The sequence below is a fragment of the Rhineura floridana genome, chromosome 8 (assembly GCF_030035675.1).
Source record: "Rhineura floridana isolate rRhiFlo1 chromosome 8, rRhiFlo1.hap2, whole genome shotgun sequence".
In the NCBI taxonomy this organism is placed as follows: domain Eukaryota; kingdom Metazoa; phylum Chordata; class Lepidosauria; order Squamata; family Rhineuridae; genus Rhineura; species Rhineura floridana.
The window spans coordinates 85,467,762-85,482,896 of NC_084487.1; the positions used below are offsets into that span (position 1 = coordinate 85,467,762).

General features: G+C 42.6%; 1 protein-coding gene across 18 annotated transcripts in view; it reads right to left on the reverse strand.

Moving 5' to 3' along the window:
* IMMP2L (inner mitochondrial membrane peptidase subunit 2) overlaps window positions 1-15,135 on the reverse strand; it is a 797,369-nt gene that overhangs the window by 242,217 nt on the left and 540,017 nt on the right. The window lies entirely within an intron of this gene.

Below are 15,135 nucleotides of genomic sequence, written 5' to 3' on the forward strand. Positions count from 1 at the left end.
ATATCAACTTTATGAAATGTCCTCTTCCATTTGCTCTGATTCATCTATGCATTTTGTATTTGTATATGCTGGCCACTGAACAATAAACCTTATTTAACCAGGTCAAAAGTTCCTGGCATTTATTTAAAGGCTGTCCACATAAAGCAGGGGAAATATGTAGCCCTCTCAGTGTCTCTGGACTACATCTCATTATTATCTTCATCCCTGACCATTGGCCATGCAAGCTGAGACTGATGAGAGTTGGAGCCAACCAACATCAGGTTCCCCACCCCTGACTTAAAGCTTGCAATCTATAGCAAGAAAAAAATGAATATTAAGGAAACAAAACTAAAGAATAGGAATGTATTAATTTCTTGTTAGCATATGGGTAGCTTGTTCATATATTCTGACCATTGTTTTGGTAATACATTTAAAAGAAAAGCACTGAGGTAGTTTAAAGTCCTGGGCCACATCTATATGTCAGAGCTAGAACTAATATTGATGGATTGATATAGTATTCTTATTGTTAATGAGAGCAGACATCGTTTCATTCTTTTATCTCCTTCTCTCTGGTCTTTTTAATATTTGCAATGACAAATTGAAAAATAAATAAATAAGACTTAGACATTTTACTGTGTCACTTGAAGTGCCTTCAAAGGTTTTTTTTTAAAAAATTAAAACCAAACACAAGGCCTCTGACCAAGGTCAGGGCAACATCAAGTGCAGAGGAGAGATTTAACCCTTCCCTCCTCATTGTGAGCCTGATCATGTGTAGCAAATAGCTAATGGGAGGTTACATTTTCAGATTGCTAATGATATTAATGCAGTATTTAGGACTGGAAAACACGCACACACCAAAAATACCATAGCTGGGGTCAGAGAATCTCTTGAATGAATGGAAGGCATTTTCACTTGCAAAAGCTGTCCCCTCATTTCTTCAGATACCTCTCTGCTGCAGCAGCCCCCCCCCAATACCATTATCCCAACCCTCTGAAGTGGCAGGGAGGTTAGCAAGAGGTTTCATGGAAGTGATAAAGCTGTGTTGCATGAGAAATTTCTGCTTACACTTTCTGCATCTAAGCCAGTGTTGACATCTTAGAATGCCTGTTTTTGTTTTCATTTCACAAAGAGGATGCTACCTTTCTAAATCAAACCACTTTTATAAATAGCTTTAAGTCTATAATTCTGAACCATTTACTCACAAGTAGTCCCATGAGGGTATGTTTTCTGGCTTACTGTCAAAGATTGCAAGCAATTTGATCAATAGCAATGTCTCTAATTGTAACTGCTTAAGAAAGCAAAAGGAAGCAAATAGATACTATTCTGGAAACTGACCAAAGGATCAGCTTCCTAATAAAACTTTTAAAAATGTAGCAAGATTTTAGTGAAAATATCTCAGTCCTGTACACGCTACGTAGACTGACTGTCCAACAGAATACAAGAGAAATAGCAGCAAAAGTGGGAATGTTTTAGGCAACTGTTCCCTCTTGAAGAGACTGGGCCCATGCCATAATGTTCTCTCTCCTTCAGACAATTTGTTTACAACTGTATAGAGTCCATTTATTGCAGACTAGTTCTTTGTAACAATATAGCCTGAATAAAAGTAAGTGAGACAGAGCCTGTCTAAAGCTTTACAAATTTAATAATTATTATACCTGCTGCTGAACTGATATAAACACACGCATCTCTGACACAGTAGTCATTAAGTGCTGGAATCCATTTTGTTCCCTGAATCTTCTTTCAACTTGTATGGAGAGTGAGGAGGAAGTGCTATCTGAAGAGGCTGTGGTGGGCAATCCATTGCAGACTCTTCCCTTCCCTCATTGTCTCCCCAAATTAATGGCTTTCCAGATTCTTTAGTAGAGGCAAAATTGTTTAGATCTTCCTTGAGATGTGGACCATTGCCCCTCCAATAGGAATCTGTCCATTCCTTGACATCTTGTTCAGAAGGTCTGGTCCAGCCCCCACCCCAAAGGAGCAGACAACGAAGAGCAGGCTTTTTCTGTACTACTGCTAAGAACCTAGAACATCATACCAAAGGAAGTGTGTCTGACTTTTTTTTTAAAGAAACAGGATCCTGATGACTGCATCTCAGGTTTAATTTTAACATTCATCTTATATGTTGTTTCAATGTAGTGTTAACTTGATAATTCTGTGTTCTTGCATTAATTCATGTATATTTGTTTGCTGCCCTGAAGATCTCAGATAAAAAGGTGGGCTACAAATGCTGAAAAGAAACAAATAAATAAATAGATTGTGCCATTGGAGGGCAGGAATAACCATGGAAATACAGAGGCATGTTTTGTTCACCCATTGAAAGCATGGATATTTCAAGGAGTGATAAAAAACAAAGAGCTGCAAGTACTGTACAGGTCAAGGTGATGCTACTCTAAACCTCTGTCTAATAAGTCAGAGAACAGGAGACTGATGCAAGGCCAGGAAGAGAATAAATCAGAAACAAGGGAAAACACACACACACACAGTCACTTCCAGACACCCCCCAGGTACCTCAATCCCCTCCTCACAATACCCCCAGTGCTGAAGCTTCCTCTTCTCCTCCCTCCCCGAAAATGGGTTGAGAAACTGACTTGCCCAAAGTCACCAACATGCAGGCCTTGTTGTTGCTCTCCCTCTCGCTGTGGTGTTTTCCTCCTCCCTCCTCCAAGCTCCCCCTATTCCAAATGAGTCTCCAAGTCCTCCACACCCCAAACAGATCAGCAAACTCCCACCCCACCCCACCCCCAAATAGGTCAGCAAACTTCCACTTCACACCCTAAAGGGGTCTCCAAACTTCCCACTCAACACTGGTCTCCAGGCTCCTTTCTATACTCCAAATGGGTTTGAAAGATCCTTCCCTATCCCAAAAGGGTTTGCAAGTCCCACCACCACCACAAAGGGGTCATCAGGCTCCCACTTCACACCTGAAAAGGGTCAGCAAGCTCCCATCCCATACCACAAAGAGGTCTCTAAACTCCCCCACACACCCCAAAGAAGCCTACAAGCTTCCCCAACATACCTCAAATGGATCTCCACACTCCCACACACCCCACGTCTCCAATCTCCTCCTCCACCCAAATGGATCTACAAGCTCCTCCCGCCACCCCAAATGGGTTCCCAAGCCCCCTCCACAGCCCAAATAGAACTTCAAGCTCTTCCCCCCTTCCCAAATGGTCACCAAGCTCTGCCCCACACCCCAAACAGGTCTGCAAGCTCATCTCACCATCCCAATGGGGCTGCAAGCTTCCTCCACATCCCAAACAGGCCTGCAAACTCCCCCTTCACATCCTAATGGGTGTCCAAGCTCTCCCCACACCCCAAACAGGTCTCCAAGCTCCCCACCCCAAATAGATTGCCAAGCTACCTGGTTTAGTGAATCTTTGCTGTTCAGGCTGGTGGCCGGATCTTCCCTCTTACTTACTCTTCTACTCTCCATTGCCCAGGTTATCACACTATAGTTTGCAGTGCCACCTGCCTGTGGTGCTGTAAACTGCAGCATGCTGCTTACAAAAATATAGTATTGAGATATGTATTTGTGTGTGAGCTCTCTCTCTCTCTATATATATAATATATACACAGACACAGACACACACACACATTGAATAGCTACCACATCAACATAGATTTGTCATACATAATTTAACTGCTGGTGCCACTCACCTACTAGAATAGAGAACGTTTCACTACATCATAGAAGAACAAAGCAATCCCATCAAATAGTATGGTAGACCCGGAGAACAGAAGGACATGGAAAACTATTGGGTATGGTAGCAGTGAGAATATCTACTAATTTCTATTTCTATATGATATTAGATTGGCAGTTTCTTACAGAAGCAGCAAAGCCTGCAGATTTTTTTAAAGTAAAGGTGGAGTTTTAAGCCTAAGTTGCATGCTTAATTGGCCATGCATTTGTTTTTTTAACATTTGGCAAGTGATACCAAACAGCAAAGCATCAACCATGTGTTTAAATGCCAAGCAAGAATGAACTGGGTGGGCTGGAGGCCCCAGAATCTATTTGAGCATGCAATGCTATTTTCAACATAATTAGTTATCTAATTGCAAAGCCAAGCCTAGTCAATGCATTTGCACATGCAAGTAATTACAATTTACTTAAAAGCACTCAATTGTAGTGCCTTGTCATTCATTTCCTCAAAACTATATTACCAAAGGATAGATCTGGTTTTCAAAATCAAGAGGAGATTACGCATGTAATGATAAAATGAAGCATTTAACCAACAAACCACTCCAGGTTAATTGTTTAAAATGACAAATATTATTTCAGAAAAAGCACATTTTGTCACTTTAAGCCTTATGTAATAGCATTTGCTTGTTCTTCTAACTCTGCAGGAATTATTTTCTTTCTCCAAGTCATCAGAATGCTTAGCTTCCTTTGCACTCAAAGCAAATGCCCAAAGCAAGACTCAAAGGTTTCTTATTTGTCAGTATAAACTCAAAGATTATATGCAGTCCAACAATTTAAGTGTGGACAATTACCTGAGATTGCTCAAGGAAACAGGATTTGCCCATGCATTGCTTATAGGAAGAGTGCAATAGATATCTAGGGTTGGAATGGTTGTGTATGTATTTCATCATCATCATCATCATCATCATCATATTTAATTTGTTTGTCGCCTATCTGGCAATTAGCCACTCTAGGCGACGTACATTAAAATGGGATAAAATACAATAATTTCAGATGCAATCACATTAAAACAATAGATAGAAATACTGGACAGTCATCAATACATATAAAAGCAATTAAATTAACAACATACGATAGATGACAGACTCATGACGATTTACCCATCCCAAGGACCTCAAAGGCTTGTTGGAATAGCCACGTCTTCAGAGCCTTGTGGAATACATCTAGGGAAGGGGCATGTCGAAGATCACATGGGAGGGAGTTCCAGAGAGTGGGGGCCACCACAGAAAAGGCCTTCTCCCTAGTACCCACCAACCTAGCTGTTTTGGTTGGCGGGACTGAGAGAAGGCCTTGTGTGGCTGATCTAGTTGGGCGGCATAATTGGTGGCGGTGGAGGCGCTCTTTCAGGTAAGCTGGGCCGAAACCGTACAGGGTTTTAAAGGTTAAAACCAACACCTTGAATTGGGCCCAGAAAACAACCGGCAGCCAGTGTAGATCAGATAATACTGGCGTGATGTGGTCCCGTCGGCGGCTGTTGGTAAGTAAGCGTGCCGCCGCATTCTGTATAAGTTGTAATTTCCGGGTCGTTTTCAAGGGTAACTCCACGTAGAGTGCATTACAGTAGTCCAATCGAGAGGTGACCAGGGCATGCACCACGAGCGGCAGCTGTTGAACAGGGAGGTAGGGTTGCAGCCTATGTATAAGGTGTAATTGATACCAAGCTGCCCGGCTCACAGCCAAAATCTGAGCCTCCATGGACAGCCTGGAATCAAGAACAACCCCGAGGCTGCGGACCTGGTCCTGTAGGGGCAACTTCACCCCACCAAACACCAGGTCAGCATCTCCTAACCCTCCCTTGTCTCCAACAAGTAGTACCTCGGTCTTATCAGGGTTCAACTTCAGCCTGTTCCTGCCCATCCATCCACTCATGGATTCCAGGCACTTGGACATGGTCTCCACAGCCCTCTCCGGTGAAGATTTAAATGAGAGATAGAGCTGAGTGTCATCCGCATATTGGTGACACTGCAGCCCAAATCTCCTGATGATCTCTCCCAGCGGCTTTACATAGATGTTAAATAGCATGGGAGAGAGGATAGAACCCTGTGGCACACCACAATTGAGAGGCCAAGGGTCTGAAACCTCATCACCCAATGCTACCTGTTGGCGCCTATCAGAGAGAAAGGATTGGAACCACCGTAAAACCGTGCCTCACAATCCCAAACTCTCCAGGCAATCTAAAAGGATACCGTGGTCAACGGTATCAAAAGCCGCTGAGAGATCCAGGAGGACAAGGAAGGTGAATTCTCCCCTATCCAGTGCCCTCCTCATATCATCTACCAGAGCGACCAAGGCTGTTTCAGTTCCATGTCCAGTCCTGAAACCCGATTGGTATGGATCTAGATAATCCATTTCATCCATAGGCAGTTGGGATCTGTATACCAGCTGTGTGTGCTGGGAGTTTTCATTCTGTTTCCTGATTCATAACCAAGCAGAGCAGAGGGAGTTGTGTCAGCTGGTCCAGAGGAGATACCAGCGAGCCAGCTCTCAGGGGAATAGCAAACACAGCAAGGAAACAGGGAGAGCTAACAGGAATTTGGCAGAAGAAGTGTAGGGAGGAAGAAACATATAAAGAGAAGCTGTGTGCTCTGAAGGGCTACATAGCAGCTTGAGTGGGACAGGTGTGGCTTGATAACTGCTTAGTGCAACTAGGAGCAGCTGTGTGTACTAGTTTTCATTCTGTTTCCTAACTGAGCACAGCAGAGGGAGTCGTATCAGCTGGTCCAAAGGAGAAACAAGCAAGCCAGCTCTCAGAGAGGGAGCGAACAGGGATAGCTAACAGGAGATTGGCAAAGGAGGTCCCTAATTTTTTTCCCCTTTGTATGGCACACCACATACCAGTGGGATTCTCCTATTTATCCTGAAGGAGGAGAGGACAAAGCACAGGCCATTCCAAGTAGAAAGAAAGAAAGAAAGAAAGAAAGAAAGAAAGAAAGAAAGAAAGAAAGAAAGAAAGAAAGAAAGAAAGAAAGAAAGAAAGAAAGAAAGAAAGAAAGAAAGAAAGAAAGAAAGAAAGAAAGAAAGGCAGTAGTGACCATGGATGGGAAGGACACTCCAGTGGTGGTGACCCGCCAGGTTTGTGCAATGTTTGTTTTTTGGCCTGAGAACAACACAGTGTACACAGGCACCAAGTACAAGCTAGTAGCACGGTTGGAATAAAAAGTGAGGGGCCTGGAACAGTGAGTGGCCACACTGAAAAGTATAAGAGAAGATGAAGAATTCTTAGAACTCTGGAACAACAACAGCAAAGAGAAGTACAGGAGGTGGAAGATGAAGCAGAAGAGGAGACGGTTGTGGAGAGCAGCAACAAAATGGAGGAAACTCCATGGAAAAGGGTGACAGGAGCAGAAGAGTGAGAATACACCCTTCACTGGTGCAACTACAGAACTGCTTCCAGGCACTTGAGGATGAGACTAGGGGGCAGTCAGAGGGGAGAAAATTACAGGAGACTCCACATGACAACAAACAAGAGGCTGAAGCTCAGTCAAGCAGAGTCAATGAATCCACGCCCCATGACAAAAAGAAGGGAAGAATAGTAGTGGTGGGAGATTTCCTGCTGCATAGGATTGCAACCCAAGTATGCTGAGAACATCCATGGACGTCAGGTATGCTGCCTCCCTGGAGAACGGATTAGAGATATGAGCGATGGCAACCCTTCCATCACAAAGCCTACTGACAAATATCCCTTTCTTCTCATCCATGTGGGAATGAATGATACTGCCAAGTGGAACCACGAAGAAGTCATGTCAGACTTTGAAGCTCTGGGAAGGAAACTCAAGGATTTTGGGGCCCAGATAGTTCTCATCCATCCTTCTGGTACTTAGAAAAGGAATAAAAAGGGAAAGAAAAATGTTCCATGTGAATGACTGGCTATGAAGGTGATGCCAACGTGAGAGATTTGGATTCTGGGACCACATGCTATGCTTCCTGGAAGACGGACTGCTGGCAAATAATGAGTTGCACCTCACAAGGACAGGGAAGAATGTTTTTGGCCACAGCATGGAAAAATTTGTCAGAGATTTAAACTGAATTCTAAGGGAGAGGGAGATGTAAACTTGGTGATAATGACTAACAAAGGCTTGTGCACAATAAGAGGAACTGAGGGAACAGCTCTAATGTGGCCCAGTAATAGTTTTCATAAAAATGTAGAAAGGAATCCAGGCTGTAAATCACATGGTTTTCGATGTCTGTATACTAATGACCAAAGTATGGGAAACAAACAGGACAAACTTGAACTCTTAATACAGGAGAGTAAATACGACTTGACAGGTATAACTGAAGCTTGGTGGGATGACTCCCATGACTGGAATACAGCAATTAAAGGTTGTAACTTGTTCAAAAAGAACAGAAGGAATAGAAAGGGAGGTGGAGTCGAGCTATGTGTTAAAAATATATATGCCACAGAAATACAGGATAATGCATTGGGTAGCTCCACTGACAGTATCTGGGTTAAAATAAATGGGGCAAAGAATAAAAGGAACAGGGTAGTTGGAGTCTACCACTGACCTCCCAATCAAGGAGAAAACGAGGATGGAACCTTTGCAAAGTACATTGCCAATGTTTCGAGGAGGCATGATAGAGTAGTAATGGAGGGCTTCAATTACCCTGATAGCTGTTGGGAGACAAATTCTGCCAAACATGGCCCCTCCAGGGGTTAGATATGATTCTAATCAATAGATATGACTTGATGGATGAAGCGGCAGTTATGGGAACTCTGGGGAAAAGTGACCATGCTATACTTGAGTTCTTGATTTTAAAGGAAGCAAAAGCTGAGAGTAACCATACACATATCCTGGTCTTCAGGAAAGCAGATTTTAATAAACTCAGAACAATGGTAAGTAAGGTTCTGTGGCAAGCAACCCTAATGAGACAAGGAGCCCAAGATGAATTGTTGTTGTTATGTGCCTTCAAGTTGATTACGACTTATGGCAACCCTATGAATCAGCGGCCTCCAGTAGCATCTGTCGTGAACCACCCTGTTCAGACGTTGTAAGTTCAGGTCTGTGGCTTCCTTTATGGAATCAATCCATCTCTTGTTTGGTCTTCCTCTTTTTCTACTCCCTTCTGTTTTTCCCAGCATCATTGTCTTTTCTACTGAATCATGTCTTTTCATTATGTGTCCAAAGTATGATAACCTCGGTTTCATCATTTTAGCTTCTAGTGATAGTTTTGGTTTAATTCATTCTAACACCCAGTTATTTAGCCATTGTTTAGTTTTCCATATTTGTTGACACATTTTTGTCACAATTTGGACAGATTCAGTCTCAGTAGCTTGTAGCAACTCTACTGGTATGACATCTGTTCCTGGTGGTTTGTTTCTTCAAGGTATTTTTAAAAAAGCTTTCACCTCACATGCTAACATTTCTGGTTCTTCATCATATGGTTCCTCCGTGAATGAATCTGAGATCCTGGCATCTCTTTTATAGAGTTCTTCAGTGTATTGCTTCCATATTCCTTTTATTTCACCAAGATGGGTGGGAGTTTCTAAAAAAGGACATTCTTAAGGCACAATGGCAAACAATTTTGTCAAGGAAAAAAAAGACAGCAGAAGAAGCCAAGATGGCTTCACAGAAAGCTTAGAGATGACCTGAAAACAAAAAAGGGCACAGAGAGGAATTGGAAAGCAGGCCAGACAACAAAGGAAGAGTACAGATAGGTAGCACGGAATTGCAGAGATGGCATCAGGAAGGCTAAAGCTGAGAGTGAGCTGAGGTTAGCAAGAGATGCCAAAAGCAACAAAAAAGCTTTCTTCAGGTACATCCATAGTAAAAGACAAAGAAAAGAAATGGTGGTACAGCTACTCAATGAGGATGGCAAAATGACAATAGATGACCAAAAAAAGGCAGAAATGTTAAATTACTACTTTGGCTCGGTCTTCTCCCAAAGGAGGGTCTATGGCCCTCCTGGCAATTGTGAAGCTGAAGAGGCAGGATTGCAGCTTGATATTCATAGACAAATGATCAAGAAATACCTAATCACTTTGTATGAGTTCAGATCTCCAGGGCATGATGAACTGCATCCTAGACTATTGAAGGAACTGGCTGAAGAACTCTCAGAACAACTGTCTATTATCTTTGCAAAATTGTGGAATATAGGTTTAGTGCCAGGTGACTGGGGAGGGCTAATGTTGTTTCTATCTTCAGAAAGGGCAAAAAGGAGGAATCTGGGAACTACAGACCAGTCAGCCTGACATCGATCCCTGGAAAAATTCTGGAGCAGATTATAGAGCGGTCAATCTGTAAGCACCTTTAAAACAATGCAGTGATCACTGCAGTGATTCCTAGAAGCCAGCATGGATTTATGAAGAACAAATCCTGCCAGACTAATCTTTTCTCATTTTTTGATCTGGTAACCTCCTTCATAGATTATGGGAATGCTGTGGAAATAATATATCTCCACTTCAGCAAAGCATTTGACAAAGTGTCCCATGATATTCTGATTACAAGCTAGCTAAATGTAGGCTGGATGGAACAACTATCAGGTGGGCCCAGATAGTTTTTTTCATCCATCCTTCCAGTACTCAGAAGAGGAGTAGAAAGGGAAAGAAAAATACTCAGTGTGAATGAATGGCTTCAAAGGTGGTGCCGAAGTGAGAGATTTGGAATCTGGGACCATTGGCTATGCTTCCTGGAAGATGGAATACTTGCAAGTGATGGGTTGCATCTCACAAGGACTGGGAAGAATGTGTTTGGCCACAGCATGGAGAAGTTCATCAGGAGGGCTTTAAACTAAATTCTAAGGGGGAGGGAGATGTAAAATTGGTGGTAACGACTGATGAAGACTTGTGCACAGTAACGGGAACAGAGAGATCGGCTCTAATAGGGCCCAGTAACTGTCCTCAGAAAAATGTAAGGAATCCAGGCCATAAATCACATGGTTTTGGATGGCTGTATACTAATGCACAGAGCATGGGAAACAAGCAGAACAAACTTGAACTCTTAATACAGGAGGGCAATTACGACTTGATAGGTATAACTGAAACTTGGTGGGATGACTCCCATGACTGGAATACAGCAATTGAAGGATATCACTTGTTCAAAAAGAACAGAAGGAATAGAAAGGGAGGTGGAGATGTGCTCTATCTTAAAAATATATATGCCAGCACAGAAATAAAGGAAGATGAGCTTGGTAGCTCCACCAAGAGTATCTGAATTAAAATTAATGGGGCAAGTAATAAAAGGAATGTGGTGCTTGGAATCTACTACCAACCACCCAATCAAGGAGAAGATGAGAATGAAACTTTTGAAAAGCAAATTGCCAATGTTTTGACGAGTCATGATGTAGTAGTAATGGGAGACTTCAATTATCCCGATATCTGTTGGGAGACAAATTCTGCCAAACACGGCCCCTCCAATAAATTTCTGACTGGTGGATGAAGTGGCAGTTATGGGAACTCTGGGGGAAAGTGACCACACCATACTTGAATTCTTGATTTTAACAGAAGCAAAAGCTGAGAGTAGCCATACGCGCACCCTGGACTTCAGGAAAGTTGATTTTAATAGACTCAGAACAATTGTAAGTACAGTTCCATGGCAAGCCACCCTAATGAGAAAAGGAATCCAAGATGGGTGGGAGTTTCTAAAAAAGGAAATTCTTAAAGTGTAATGGCAAGCAATTCCAACAAGGAAAAAAGGGGGGAAAACAACAGAAGAAGCCAATGTGGCTTCACAAACAGCTTAGAGATTATCTGAAAACAAAAAAGGACACATCCAGGAAGTGGAAAGAAGGCCAAGCCACAAAGGAAGAGTACAGGCAGGTATCACAGAATTACAGGGATGACATCAGTAAGGCTAAAGCTGAGAATGAGCTGAGGTTAGCGAGAGATGCTAAAAGAAACAAAAAAGCTTTCTTCAGGTACGTCCATAGTAAAAGACAGAGAAAAGAAATGGTGGCACAGCTACTCAATGAGGATGGCAAAATGACAATAGATGACAAAGAAAAGGCAGAAGTGCTCAATTCCTACTTTGGTTCAGTCTTCTCCCAAAGAAGGGTCTTTGACCCTCCCGGGAAACATGAAGTAGAAGGGGCAGGATTGGAGCTTGAGCTTGATAGACAAACCATCAAGGAATACCGCATCACTTTGAATGAGTTCAAATCGGCAGGGCCCAATAAACTGCATCCTAGAGTACTGAAGGATCGTAACTCAAAGAGTGCTTATCAATGGTTCCTTCTCAAACTGGGCAGAAGTAACGAGTGGGGTACCACAGGGTTCGGTCCTGGGCCCAGTGCTCTTCAACATTTTTATTAACAACTTGGATGAGAAGGTACAGAGCATGCTTATCAAATTTGCAGATGATACAAAAATGAGGGCACAGCTAATACTGTGGAAGACAAACAAAATTCAAAGGGACCTTGATAGGCTGGAGCATTGGGCTGAAAACAACAGAATGAAATTCAACAGGGATAAATGCAAAGTTCTACACTTAGGAAAAAGAAACCAAATGCACAGTTATAAGATGGGAGATACTTGGCTCAGCAATATGACATGTGAGAAGGATCTTGGAACTATCCTTGATCACAAGCCGAATATGAGCCAACAGTATGATGTGGCTGCAAAAAAGGCAAATGCTGTATTAGGCTGCATTAACAGAATTATAGTTTCCAAATCGTGTGAAGTGTTAGTTCCCCTCTATTCAGCACTAGTTAGGCCTCATCTTGAGTACTGCATCCAGTTCTGGTCTCCGCACTTCAAGAAGGATGCAGACAAACTGGAACGGGTTCAGAGGAGGGCAACAAGGATGATCAGAGGACTGGAAACAAAGCCTTATGAGGAGAGACTGAAAGAACTGGGCATGTTTAGCCTGGAAAAGAGAAGACTGAGGGGAGATATGATAGCACTCTTCAAGTACATGAAAGGTTGTCACACAGAGGGCCGGGATCTCTTCTCGATTGTCCCAGAGTGCAGGACATAGAATAATGGGCTCAAGTTGCAGGAAACCAGATTTCGCCTGAACATCAGGAAAAAACGTCCTCTGTTAGAGCCGTACGACAATGGAACCAATTACCTAGAGAGGTAGTGGGCTCTCTGACACTGGAAGCATTCAAGAGGCAGCTTGATAGCCATCTGTTGGGAATGCTTTGATTTGGATTCCTGCATTGAGCAGGGGGTTGGACTTGATGGCCTTATAGGCCCCTTCCAACCCTACTATTCTATGATTCTATGATCCACAGTTGGCTACAGAATTGTACTCTAAGAGTGCTTATCAATGGTTCCTTCTCAAACTGGGGGGAGGAAACGAGCAGGGTACCGTAGGGCTTGGTCCTGGGCCCTGTGACCTTCAACATTTTTATTAATGACTTGGAAATGCTTATCAAATTTGCAGAGGGGTAGCTAATACCTTGGAAGACAGAAACAAAATTCAAAGGGATCTTGAGAGGCTGGACTGAAAACAACAGAATGAAATTTACTGGCATAAGTGCAAAGTTCTACACCTAGGAAAAAGAAACCAAATGCACAGTTATAAGATGTGGGATACTTGGCTTAGCAATACTACATGCAAGAACGTTCTTGGGATTGTTGTTGATCACAAGCTGAATATGGGCCAACAGTGTGATGTGGCTTCAAAAAAGGCAAATGCTATTTTAGGCTGCATTAATGGAAGTATAGTTTTCAAATTGTGTTAGGTATTGGTTTTCCTCTATTCGGCCCTGGTTAGGCCTCATCTTGAGTACTGTGCCCAGTTCTGGACACCACATGTTAAGAAGGATGCAGACAAATTGGAATAGTGTCAGAGAAGGGTGTGACGCCCTTCCCTGGCTCTCCCTGTCAGGTTCCTACCTGCTCGTGGCTACTGCCTGTCACTAGGCACCACCAGGGACTCCACCAGTCCGGACTGTCCTTTTTTATGGTTTCTCTCCCCGCTCTAGCACAGATCTCAACAGATCCCCCTGCTAGGCAGCACCACCAGTCACGTCCTAATACCAGTATTCCCAGAGACTCAGAATACTTGTGGTGTTATTCTCTTCACCGCTGCCACCATTTGTTACAGTTTCCCTTCAGCCTTGGTCATTACCTTACCCTCCCTTCTGGTCTGTGAAACCCCAGCCAAGGATCAGGCCTTCGGTAAACCAAATATAGTTTTTATTAGATATAACAAAGATAACAAGATTTCTTCATAAGGCACATAAGCATATGGTTTTATCTAATACTAATCCGAACTCCACTCCCCTCCTTCTCCACGTTCTCCTGGCAAACAACTCTCTAAAACCCACCAAAACAACCCACTCACTTTCATCACATCACATCCACCACTCAGATTCCACTGTCACTCTTCCTTTTATATGCTCAGCCATTTTAAACACTCAGCCAATCATCCCGCATTCTACTGCCCATTCACTCCCCCTCCTCTTTCATTCCACTTACCATGTATCTCCTATACAAACAGCACTTACCCTATTTACACTAATACAGGATCATCACAAAGGGCAATGAGGATGATCAGGGGACTAGAAACAGAACCCTATGAGGAGAGACTGAAAGAACTGGGCACATTTAGCCTTGAGAAGGGGAGATATGACAGCACTTTTCAAGTGCTTGAGAGGTTGCCAGACAGAGGAGAGCCAGGGTCTCTTCTCGATTGTCCCAGAGTGCAGGACTTGGAAAAATGGGCTCAAGTTACAGGAAGCCAGATTTCAACTGAATATCAGGAAAAAAAACTTTCTGTTGGAGCAGTACAACAATGGAATCAATTACCTAGGGATGTGTTGGGCTCTCCCACACTGGAGGCATTCAAAAGGCAGCTGGACAGCCACCTGTCAGGTATGCTTTAATTTGGAGGTTGGACTAGATGGCCTTATAGGCTCCTTCCATCTCTACGATTCTATGCTTTTAAATATACCAGGGGTTAACTCATGTTATTTGCTTTTGTAAATCAGTTCTAAGCTGTTTTCTTACCTAGACCCTTCGTTTCTGACAACATGGACATAACAGAAATGAACAGTCGTCAAACTAATTTGTTGCCTTGCTGCTTAAATCATTTTTGTGAATTGAATAGTTCAAAATGTTCTTTTATTTCCTAAAAAAAACAATTCTGCAAGGCCACCATGTATTAGAGTATAAGTTTATACAACCATATAATTAAAGTAATTTCAATACTTCCCCTGATTTGCCTTAATGCGCCATGTAACTCAATATAAAGCTTAAAAGGCAAGTTGCTTGCTATAACTAGTTACATTAGCAAAAATGCTCTTAATTAATAAAATGGGTTAGTATCACATTCTGTGCTTTGTATTTTTAAGCAGCAAATGTTGGACAACATTTACAGTGAAATGAACCAGGCTACTGAACAAAGATGTGACACTTATAAATTCTTATTCCTTGATTTATTGCTACATAGACATGTATTTTTCAGTTACATGTTCAGTATACATTTTACACATTGGCCATGCCTGAACATTCATCCATGACTTCAAATAAACACTGGTTTATGAAGATATGGATGAGCACCATGGTCCCTTGT